This window comes from Populus nigra, chromosome 12 (genome assembly GCF_951802175.1).
Source record: "Populus nigra chromosome 12, ddPopNigr1.1, whole genome shotgun sequence".
Lineage (NCBI taxonomy): Eukaryota > Viridiplantae > Streptophyta > Magnoliopsida > Malpighiales > Salicaceae > Populus > Populus nigra.
Genome location: NC_084863.1, coordinates 13,255,927 through 13,269,023, shown reverse-complemented (window position 1 = coordinate 13,269,023; position 13,097 = coordinate 13,255,927).

The window sequence follows — 13,097 nt, the reverse complement described above, 5'->3', positions numbered from 1 at the left end:
GTGAAAAGACAAAAATTTTAAAACTTCTTTAACACATCATAGCCACGAAGCAGCTTACCTCAGGTAGGGTGCGTTAGGGGTGCTAATACCTTCCCTAACCACAACCAATCCCTTACCCGCGAATCTCTGACAAAGACCAGTACACCTGGGTTTCCTAGTAACCCTCAATTAAATACTAGGTGGCGACTCCTAACAAAATCAATCAAACATAACAGAGAGAAAACTACCATCGTCAGGATAGGCCGACGCCGCGCGCGGATTCTGACGTGCGACAGCAGAGAAGATCTTTAAGTGGTTATTGGTGGGAACGGTGGCTGAGGCGTGGTGGTGGAGCTAGCCAAAGTGGTGGTCAAGAGGGGGAAAAGATAGAGAAATGACAGAAATATCGGTCAGAGATGGTTTTTTCTCAACTTTGGCTTATGTTTTCTTCCTCCTCGTGCCATAAAATCCATCCTTATTTATAGCTGTCGCGGGTGCGCGACGTCGCGGCGATCGTCCACCCTCAAAGGGGTAACGGGGGGATCTATATATATGGTAAATATGGGGAGACAAGGAATTCTTTGCCTCTTAGCAATGAAAAATGGTGTGGGAGTCGCCACCTAGTATTTTGGTCACTAGGAACCCTAACTGGTCTCAGAGATCGGGCACGGAGACTGGTTGCGTAAAGGGAAGGTATTAGCACCCCAAATACGCCCTACCTAAGGTAAGCTGCATTGTTTATTTGTCTGATAAAATTCAAGGTCCCGTTGTGTTTCCTAGTTATTGGTCCGTGTATGGTTCAAGAAAAGTCCTCAATAAGGAAGTCCTTATCTTATCGGGAAAAACCTAACCGTTCTAATGTCTATGTAAAAAATATATTTTTAATATCAGGAATACGTTTTATGTATAAATTCATAATCCCATATAATAAAATAAGACAAAAAGATTTTTTTAGAATTTTTGAAATATTGGCCTAGTTCTCATGGCTTGAATAAACTGGTTATTAAAGCCAAAATGCATGCTAATACATATATCGTTTTGAAATTTTCTTTGTTGTGTGAAAAATATGATGTTGTAATATATATATTGGAGAGACTAGGCCGTATTTTAAAACAAAACATTTTTTAATTATGTATTTTTTTTGGATGTTTTGACGCAAATCGGGTACTTTAATACTGGGTTGGTATTCTTACGGTATAAAAATACAACCAAATATTAATCCACTTTGATAAAAATATGCAGAAAAATCAACAATATTTTTTAAGATATTTAGAAAATTTTTGAAAGCAAAAGACATTTTTTATTTTGAAAATCTTTGTTGTTTTGATGAAAACCGGGTATTTTAATACCGGATTTGTATTTTTACAGTATAAAAATACAAACCGATATTAATCAAAATACAATAATAAAATTACAGAAAATCACATATTTTTGAAATAATTTTTGCAGAATTTTCTTAAATTATATATATATATATATATATATAATACAAAACAATATAATATATAATATTAAATGGGCTGGGCGGGTCCGGCCTACCCAACTGGGCTGGGCCGGACTCAGCCCCAAAGGTGTTGGGCCGATCTCGGCCCAAAATGGATTGGGCCTATCTCGGCCCGAAAAATTGTCCTCTTCTGGGCCAGGCCCGGCCCAGAAGAGATGGCTGGGCCAGGATCCGCCTGGCCCAGCAACCCAAAACGGGTGGGGGGAATTAATTTCCCCCCACCCCTGCATGCAAAACGCTATTCGTTCTGCATGCAGATAAGGAAAAAAAACAAACGCCGAAGATATAAGGGAAGAAGGGTCACCTGGCGGGGCTGTGGCGGAGCGTTGTTGTGGAGGCTGCTCTGCTGGCGGTTCTGCGGTGGAGGCCGGTGGCGGGGTCAAGTAGCGGTGCTACCCTTTCGGCCGGCGGTGCAGGGGCTGTCTCCTTTCAAGTTTTTTCTACCCGTTTCTAGCTTTCCCTTCTCAAATTTCGGTTCCTCTCCCTTTCGGTTCGTCCACTCCTCCCTCTGGTTTTCTCTTCCTCCTTCGGGTCCCTTTTTTTTCTCTTCCTTTTCTCTCCTTCGTTCTCTCTCTTTCGGGTTCTCTCCTTTTTTCCCCCCTTCGGTCTTCCTTTCTTCTTTTTTTCCCCTCCCTCAGCGTTCTTGGGTCCTATTTATAGAGCCAAGGGCATGGCTTTTTACTGCTCTCTGGGGAGCAGCCGGCCGGTCGGCCATTGGGCGCGACTGCCCAGGTTCGGCCCCCCCCGGTTTTCTGGCAGGTGCGCGGCGGGTGGTCGGCCAGTGTGTTCGGTCGGTGGGCTCTAGGCGAGAGAGTGGCCGGCAAAAATTCAAACCAAAAGCATCCTTTTTCCTTCTTCCCCGCTGCATGTTCGGAGGGGAAGAAGAAAGATGAACAGTGTCGTTCAAAACGACACCGTTCTGCTCTCTCTCTTTTTTTTTTAATGCATGAAACGGCGTCGTTTTGTAGAAAACGCGTCGTTTCATTTAAATGTGGCGCCAGAACGCGCCAAATTCCAAATCAGCTCTTAATCATCTTTTTTTTCTTCAATTGCATCCCTGCCAATTTCGGTCTCCGCCCCTCTAGTTGGCCGCGTTTTCCACTTTAGTCCTTGGCCTCTGATTTATGCAATTGAGCCCTTAATTGATCAATAAACTTCCAATTTCTTCAATTAGGCCCCTGAATCAATTAATTCCAGCCACTATACTTACGCACCTTCTTCAATTTGGTCCTTCGTTTCGGATTTCTTCAATTAAGTCCCTAATTGGCCCTTAAACTTCAATATTTATGCAATTAAGCCCCTGATTTGACTTAATAAATTCCTAAAAAATATATTTTGGCCCCAGAACTTAAATTTCTTCTAATTAAAGCCCAAATTGACTTAAGAATCAATTTTTCTTGCAATCAAATCCCCTATAAATTCATTTAAAAATCCAATTAAGTCCATAAACATCTAAATTTGGGCTTTTCTCCTCAAATTTCAAAATTTTCCTTCTCAACAGGGCTCTCCTCCTTCAAGAATATACTGTCAAAAATCCAATCTTTGTATTTTTAACCTCATTGACCAATTTTCCGACAATTTTCTGAGCGCTACTGCCTCCTGTTATTTTTTCTTAACCTCCTTTGGCTATATATATATATTTTTATATATATATTTTGTGGGGGACCCAAAAATGGGTTACAACAATAGCCTTTGTCGTAACCCAATTTTTTATCCTTTTTTTTAATTATTATTATTATTTTATTTACTGAAAATGATATAAAAAATGATAATGAAAAAAAATAATAATAATGAAAAGCAAGTAAAATGAAATAAATGAAGAATGAGTTAAAATTTGGGTTAAGGGCAACATAATTGAAAGTTTTGAGGTTTAATTAAATTTTGAAATTAATCTAATTAACCCAATCAAGGGTTTAATTGGTGAATTGATAAGTTTTGAGACTTATTTAAGCTTGAAATTAATTTAATTAATCCAATCAAGGGTTTAATTGGAGAATCGACAAGTTTTAAGACTTAATTGAGCTTGAAATTAATTTATCTAGGGACTTAATTGAAAAACTATCAAAGTATAGGTTTGATTTTGGTCAAATTTGCAAGAAATTAAAATTCAAGGATCATTTTGTAAATGGTGCTAAAATACAGGGTTCCAATTACAATTTACCAAGGGGCTTGATTACAAAACTTCCAAAACTTCAAGGACCAAAATGCAAATAGCCATTAACATTTTGCTGTTCATCTCCTCCATCCCGATTCAACAGAAACGGCAGAGAACGTGGTAACGTCTTTCGCCCACGATGTGCCATTAATAGATGCTATCCCAGCGGCTGCACGATCACTCTAGGAGTTGCAAGGGCGTTCTCTTGCCTATAAATATCGAGCACAGCAGATGAACATAGAGGGGAGGGAGAAAAAGCCTAGAATGGAGGAAAAGGAAAAGAAAAGCCAAGAACGAGAGAAGAGGAAAGACTGAAGAAAAAGGCCAGGCACGCGAGAAGAAAAATGAAGAAAACAGAGGAGGAAAGACAGAACCCAGGAGAGCTGACAGATCCAGAACAAGAAGTTTAAAAAAGAACGAAACAGGGGACTAGCAGGAGAAGCAAGGGGCAGATCACGAACCAAAAAAAAAAGAGGACGCACGAAGACGAACATCACAAAACCAGAAGACGAACGAGCAGGAGAACAGACCGAGAGAGAGAGGACAGACACAGACAAAAAAAGGAAAAACAGATGAGATGACGTGAACAAAAAGAGAAACCAGGGGAGCGAAGAAAGAAAGACAAGGAAAACAAAAGGAAAGCGCAAGCAGAAAACACAGAGATCAATATCAACATCACCATCGTCTTCACTGTTTCCAGCAGACCAGAGAAAGACAAACACACCAAATAGAGAGAAGAAAACAGAGCAAAAACAAAAAGAAGCAAGAGGACGTGCAAAGGAGAGAATAGACAGAGATTATACAGGGCGTGAACGCACAGAATCAAACCAGAAAATAAAGAAGAGAGAGAGAAGAGAACAGCCAGCCGCCACGCCTTCGTCATCGTCTTCGTTCCTGCGTCCAGGTAAGCTTCCCGTTCCCTACCTATTATATTTGCATAAGTCAAGTATATTTGCATAAGTACAGTGAGAAGGTAATTTTAATTACCTTCCCACTGTGCACAGCATGCGTGAGTAGTTCACGCATGCGTGCTTCAGCCAGTCGGGTCACTGGCTTGGGCCAGTGACCAGGCTGGGCCGGCTGGGTCCAGCCCAGCCCCATGGGCTGAGTTGGGCCCAGCAAAAAAAAAGAACATAGAAAAAATTGAAAAAATAGAAAAACAGAAAAATAAAAAAGATAGAAAAAATAAAAAAAAGTGTATGCATGAATAAAAATAATGTAAATTTATTGGTTTATTCATTGACGCCAGAGTCAGGAATAAAAATACCGGTTTAAATTTATATTATTTTTATTCGTTATATTTTATTTTATTTAGCTAGAAAAATAAAAAAAATATGTGCATGCGTAAAAATAAATTTATTTTTATTTATTTATTCATTGGTGCTACAGTAAGGAATAAAAAATATTGATCTAATTTTATTTTCATAGCTACGAATTTTTACTAATGCTAGAGTTGGAATTATTCGAGTTCGAATATTCACTGACGCCAGAGTCAGGAATATTATAAACAAATCATCATAGCATAAACTAATAAATATTTAGCAATTTAAGACAAAACCAACAATGCAGTCTGCCTCAGGCAGAACGTTTAAGGAGTGATAATATCTTTCCTTTTACGTAACCAATCCCCAGCCATAGAATCTCTGATTACCAGTTAGGGTTTCTGGTAACCGTAATACTAGGTGGAGACTCCTTAGACAAGACATTTTCCCCTAAAAGAACAAGATGCGAGAAATCTGTTCTTTTTCCATTAATCGAGGATTATTTTTAGAGCCGCCGCGATGTCGGGTGCGACAGCCTCTATGAGTTGTCATTTCAGAAAAAATTGAAGAAGAAGATGAACAGTAACCAAAACGTCGTTGTTTTGGTAATGTTCATTTTGGTCCATTGATTTCTGATTTGTCTCGTATACACCCCTAATTGGCTTTAAACTTTCACTTTTATGCAATTGAGTTCCTGGCAAAATGTCAATTTTAACCCCAGATTAGCACGTCTTTTTCAATATAATCCTTGGTCTCGGATTTATACAATTTAACCCCTAATTTACCATTAAATTTTTAATTTTTTCAATTTAATTTAGGTAGAAGAAAATTGCATAAAAAAATAAAATTTGCTATGCTTTTAAAAATAAGTTGTTAGAGCTTATCAAGATAGGCTAGGTAACTTTCGAGGATATGTCTAATGTTAGTTCCAACCCATTACCTAAACATGTTGCAGGTAATAGGAGTGGGTATGGTAAAAATCGGGGATAAAAGCAAGGTGTTGAGGGTATCTATGAAGAAGTTGTATGACATATTGGTACAATTGTTTTACTAATCAACTAGTGTTATTTATCTAATACTTCATATCACACATTAATAATAAAATATTCTAATCAACAATTTGAGCCATTATTATCTTTAAAATCCATTTTACATGATTTATGACTTCCGAAACCGTCGTTTTTAACTCTGAATCACAATTTAATATTATCCTTTCATAAATAAATTATATAAAAAAATTGAGTTGAATTGATTAAAAGTATGTTTGACAAAAAAAAATTATGTTAACCTTTTTTTTTTGTTTCTTTAAGAGAATTGATTAAAGTAAAATTTTGATTTTGATTTTATATAATTTTTTTATTTAAATCAAATAATTATTTCTAATCAAATGTATTTATAAATGTTCTTTCAATTAAAAGTTAAAAAATGAAATTTAAATACCTTCAAGAGAATAATGATGAAAACCAAAATATTATAACTTAGGGACAAAGTTTACCACCTTGATATTATAAGAGCCACGACCCTAATAATTAAGTAGTGTAAAAAAAAAAAAAGTAGTAAAAAATATTAATTTTGAGGGATGTAACTTAACTGATCAGATCTCGGGTTTGCTCTTTAAAAGTCACTAGTTTGAGTCTCACAAACCTCAAGTCATTGAAAGTTTACATTATCGTTAACTTTAGAGGTCGTGAGATTAGTTGAGGTACGCACAAGATGAAGGTTACTAGTTCGAGGGCTACTGGAGGCTTACATGGTCGTTAACTTCAGGGCTCGTGGAATTAGTTGAGGTACACGCAAACTGACTCGAACACCTATATTAATTAAAAAAACAATTAATAAAAAATGCAATCAAACTCCCCCTCGGTGTGAGTATGTTGTTAAAGTATTTTAACTTGTTTTTCCCATTTAAGCATTTAATTTTCCTTCTCGAAAAACGTAAAATAGATGTTGACAACGAGGTGGTCTTTTTTTTTTTTTTTTATCGATTGTCGTTTAAAAAAATAACAAGTTACTATCTTAAAAGAATAAAATAACATAGAAATATATACTGCAAATCTTCATAGCTTATCGATTCAAGAAGTTAGATCGACAGAATTGAATCAAATTAAACAACGTTCCAAACGTGCATAACCGGCTTAGCATGAATGAAGGAATTGATGAAAACTACAAATGAAATCTTTTAAAATAGTTAAAGATTTTATTAATATTTTATATATATATATATTTAACGAGTAAGATCTTGAACAATTTATATTTTATATTTAAAATTTTTTGTGAAGTATAGACAATTTTAATTTCATAAAGCTGACAAATATTTCTTATTTAATTTTGAAGCTTTTGTTAAATAAAAATCTTGAATCATTGTACAAGTAAACCTTAATTTAAGTCTGTTTTTGAAATACATTCTATTTATGTCACTTTACACTTTAATATGATTATGAGAGGGAGAGACCTCACATTTAATCCCTAACATATTATATAGTTATCAATTCACTCTCAAACTTTAGGAGTCAATTGATAAATTACACAATATATTAGAGTTAAATTGAGAATTAATTTTCCTTACTTTTAACTATCCTTTTCCACCAAGTTAAATCCAAAATCCAAAGTGCAATTGCCAGGTTTCGCCGACCGTCCATCACTCCATCTTTTTTTCATTGTTGTGCTTGTTTTATAGTTTGATGAAATCTAAGAGAAAAACTAGATATAAGCTTGCCGTTTCAAGTCAAAATCATAATGGATTTTAAATGAATTTCATGATTGGTTACGGCATACTGTATTTTTTTCAAAGACGAACGCTTCTTTTCTCAATTGAGAAACAAGAGGTTACAAAGATGAGAGAATTAATGTTGTGGATATGATAAAACATAAAAAAAGAAAAAAAAAAGAAAAGAAAAGGGGGTTTGCTCCAACAAAGTTATAGATATTGAAGATCTTGACAGTTCAATAAAGACCACACCCTATAAGTACTTTTAATTGAAAGATTTCACCGTATTTCCACCTTTTTAATTTTATTGGTTTTGATGAAAGAAAGTTTCGTTTTTTTTTAAAAATCAAAACTAATTATCAATATAATTCAAAAAACATGGGATGTAAACATTGTTTACTGAACAGTGAATCCTCTAAATGTTTTTTATTTTCATTCGTATTAATTTTTATATAACCTAGTTTTTTTTTTTTGAATTTGATCTTTTCATATATATAAGGTTGATTTAGGGTTGAGCTTTGTAATTTGTTTCGGTTGTCTTGGTATGAGGTCCTCCCAATATCAGAAAACAAATCTAATGATTGATTGATGCTTAATTCGGTAAAATCAAAGTCAAGTTCGATTAAATCCTTCCAAGTTCCAAGTTATTAAGAACTCTAATAATATAAAAATTTAGGAAACATGTATTTCTCTTGTAAAAATTCTCTTTTATTTATTTATTTTGAAAAAAAAATTTTAATAGTACAATTATTTTAACAAAAACTTAAAGCAACCAAAATAAATATTTGCGCAGCTCAAATGATTTAGATTAAGCAAGGGAAAATATACATTCCTATATCCAAAGTTTCATTCTTGTTGTTTGTTGATTATTTTGGTTGAGGTGTTGTTAAATTTGATGGAAATTAGAGTCATTAAATATACCTGCAAAGTAGCGTTTATAAGTTGTCATTACAGATAAAATTGAAGAAGAAGATGAACAGTAACCAATTTTGATAAATTTCATTTTGATCCTTTGATTTGTGAGTAATATCATTAACACCCTTGATTAGCTTTAAACTTTAATTTTTATGTAATTTAGTCCCTGGAAAACTTCAGTTTTAACCCCAGATTTTAGCACCTTTTTCATTTTAACTCTAGCCTTTTTGTTTTTGTTTTTATTTTCGAAAGAAAAATATGTAATTTTAGAAAATAACCTAGAAATGGGTTATAAGACTCTCAATGGCACGGTAGAAATTATTTTGGTCACCGAAAGGTGCCGCACCCGTCGCTTAGAGGGAACACACTATTCCTACAAGTTGGCGTGTCACTCTCCTTTTCTTCATATATTTTATATTTATTCAAATATCAAATTACACCTTACCCAACTTAATTATTACCCAAAAAAAAATCCGTATGAAAAGAAGAAAGTGCCCCTAGACTCCATCTCTAAAATTTTTGCATCCAAAAGTATTTTAGTCATTTTATTGTGCTTCTAAAATAGGAAAACAACAAGTTACCTCTGAGCAATATGATAATGACTAAATTGGTCTTGTGCAATGACCATCATGTCCTTAATAGCCAATTTAAAATTTTTTTATAGGGAAGACAAATCTATCATTACACTGTTCTAGAGAAATTGTTTATAAACCTATAAGAACATTGGTTTTTTAAACCCTAATCACTTTTCACATTATTTATATAAAACCCTAGATATTCAAGATAATTTAAGTTGGTATTCATGAAGTTTAGATTAAACTATCATCATATTCCCAAAGCTTGGTTAGGTATTACACATTCGACCAAATAAATATTTTGAGAATGATGAAGCAGATAAATTTATATGATTTTTTGAAAGCCTTAATGAAATTTGGCATCTTTCTAAATTATTTTCTATATTTTTCAATTTTTTTAATATTTAATGTTTAAGAAAATATTTTAAAAATAATTTTTCTTGGCCTCAATTTTTAAAAAAAGAAATTCAATTTTTATCAACATATTTCAAAACTTGCAGCTTAAAATATCAAAAATTGAATTTTAAAAAGGTTTTTACATCCAATGATATTTTAATCATTTTATTATGTTTCTAAAGTAGGAAAAGAATAAGTTACCTCCGAGCAATCTAATAAAAACCAAATTGGTCCTATGCAATGACCATTATGCTGTCAATAGCCAATTTAAGAAATTTTTGTGGGAAAGACAAATTTGTCATTCCATTGTGTAAGCGAAAGTGTTTATGAACTTTCATGAACATATATATAAATATATAGTGGCGGAGCCAAAGTTTTTTAAATGAAGAGGAAAATTATTAACAAATATTATATTATATAGACATGTATTAAAAATCAATTCAAAACAAATATACTAACTCATATAAAATAAAATTAATTTAAAAATACTTTTAAAATGAAAAAACTTACATTATAATTGTTCTCTTTAAGTTTTCATAATAACAAAATTCAATTGAGTTACATAATAATTGTAAATCTTCCATATGAAATTCATAATAAAATACAGATTAATTCATCAAAATCCATTTCACATCCCCATTACCATTTATCATGTTGTACATAATACATGGATATGGATCAGGATTGATAGTCTAAATTTATCATGACAAATTATTTTTAAAAACAAAAAATTGTTTTTTTTCTTTTTTTAAGAAAAAAACCAACATGCATTAATTAAAATCAGGCTTGCACGCACGTGTTAATTCTTCTCTAGCAAAACACAAATTGTTTAACGAAAACAAAAATGAGAAAAAAAAACAAATAAAATATGAATTATTTAATCATTTGTCCTAATAATTTTATGGAAAGGCACAAGAAAATTAACATCATAAAAATAAAAAGGACGAATCTCAAGCTAAAACAATTATAATTATGCAAATATTAATATTTACTTGCTGACCACAATTTGAATGTTTGCTTGTTCATCTCTTGAAGAAGTTTAGTTCCATATCGTAACCAATTCAATTGGAAATGATATAACCTTTAATTAATTCAAAACAATCAAATCAATGTTTATTATTCAAAATCTTGCAGTCTAATCCTTTATTATTCATCTTTAATTGATTCAAAATATTATATATATCAAAACCTCTAAATTATTATACATCCTAATATTTTTAATAACTAATTATAAAAAAATAAAAATAAAATTAAATAATGAAATAAATAAAAAAATTAAAAAAATTTCCCTAAAGTTGCTTAACTGGACTTTAAAAAAAATTTGTATAAGAAAGAGAGCAGCTAAAAAAAAAGTAGAAAAGCTCTTGAATAGTTAACGGAAAAAAAAAAAGAAAAAAAAAAGGGAAAATTTTGGGGAATGGAGAAATAAGCTGGGGGTGCTTCACATATATTATATACATTATTTATTATATTAAGATACAAGTAAAAAATAATAATTGTGTGTATCAACCCCTCACCATATTATTATATTAATATTCTAATATAAAAAATATTAAGGGGAATTCTCTCTCTCTCTCTCTCTAAATATATATATATATATATATAAACCCTAGATATTCCAGATAATTTAAATTGATATTCATGAAGTTTAGATTAAACTATCATCATATTCCCAAATATTGGTTAGGTATTACACATTCGACCAAACAAATGTTTTGAGAATCATACTAAGACGAAGCAGACAAATTTATATGATTTTTTCTAAGCCCTAACGAAATTTGGCATCTTTCTAGATTATTTTCTATAATTTTCAATTTTTAATATTTAATGTTTAATAAAAAATTAAAAAAATATGTTTCTTCTCCTCAATTTTGTTTTCGAAAGTAAATTCAATTTTATCAACATATTTAGCCGTTCGAAATATATCAAAAATTGAATTTTAAAAGGGTTTTTGATTTAATGATAATTATCAAATAAAAATGGACAGTATTTACTTACAATATTATAATTCGGGGACAAAGTTTATGGATATCGTTTTCAAAGGAGATTATGCATATCTTCTTCTTGTTTTACATTAAATTCATGTGCGTTTAGAGCATCATGAGCATGTATGCAACTTTCACCCCAAAAAAAAAAAAAAACAGCACCTGAGGAAATCTTTTAAGCCATAAGTTGCTGTTAACCGGTGAATTTATGACCACAAAAAATTGTTATAAAAATCAAGCAATCGGGATCCTTTAAGTACTTTTAATTGAAAGATTTCACCATATTTCCATCTTTTTAATTTTTTTATGGATATTTTATTGGTTTTGATTAAAGTATTTTTTTTAAATAAAAAAAATCAAAACTAATTATCAAGTAATTAAAAACGTGGGGCATAAACATTGTTTAATGAACAATGAATCATCTAAAGGATTTTTTTTCATTTGTCTTTTTTGTTGTAACTTGAATGTTTTTTAATTTGATCTTTTTATATTATTTTAATTGAAGATTGAGCTTTATAATTTATTTTGGTTAGTTTAGTATAAGGTCATCGTGGTATCGAGAAACAAATTTGACGATCAAATGATATTGATTAAGCAAAATCCAAGTTAATTTTGTTGATTTTTATTTAACCAATTGAATCCTTTCAAGTTATTAAAAACTCTAATGATATAAAAATTGAGGAAACATGTATTTCTCTTGTAAAAAATCTCTTTTATTTATTTTTTATTTTGAAAATGATTTTTTGAATAGTATAATTATTTGAACAAAAACTTAAAGCAACTAAAATAAATATTTACACAACTCAAATGATTTAGATTTAGTGAGGAAAAATATACATTTCTATATCCAAAGCTTTGTTCTTGTTATTTGTTGTTGCACCCAATATCATGGCAACTCACTTTCTTTCCATGAAATATAAAGGAAATGAGTCTTTTTAATATGTTGAGATGGGGGAAAATATTTGTAAAAGAATCACCACCAAATATTATAATTATAATAAATCTTAATTGATCTTTAGAGTTTTGTGGTATGAGAGACTGATTATATAAGAAAAAAGATATTATTATCCTAAAATATCATACTTAAAATAAATTGTATTATTAAATTTTTTTAAAATTACTAGTGGTTTATTCTAAGGATTGATTCTTTTTTTCTTTTCTAATAACTCAGTAAATTAACAACTTTAAAATAAGTCACCTTAGATCCAAACCTAAGGCATGTCAAGGAATTACTCATTCTTAATGAATTATTTAGGAAAGCGATGCAAACTATTTTCCATAAAAATTCAATTTTTTACTAAAAATTAATTTTTTTTATGTTCTTAACAAGTAACTAAAAAAAAACAGCATTTCTTGTTGACGGGAGCAAATCGCCCCAAGCAATTAAGACACATTTTCTTTCATCAATCCTTTTTTTAAAAAAAAATTTAAGAAAATCCTACCTCTCGAAAAGCACATTTTATAAGCTTAAATAAGTGAATAAAACTCTAATTATTTTAGACTCTTATAAAAGATACACATCCTAATTTAAATTCAAAACCCACTATATAAATCTTAAATTCTTTACCATCACTTACGCCTATTCATACCTTCACCAATCTTTTCGCTTACAGTCTAAT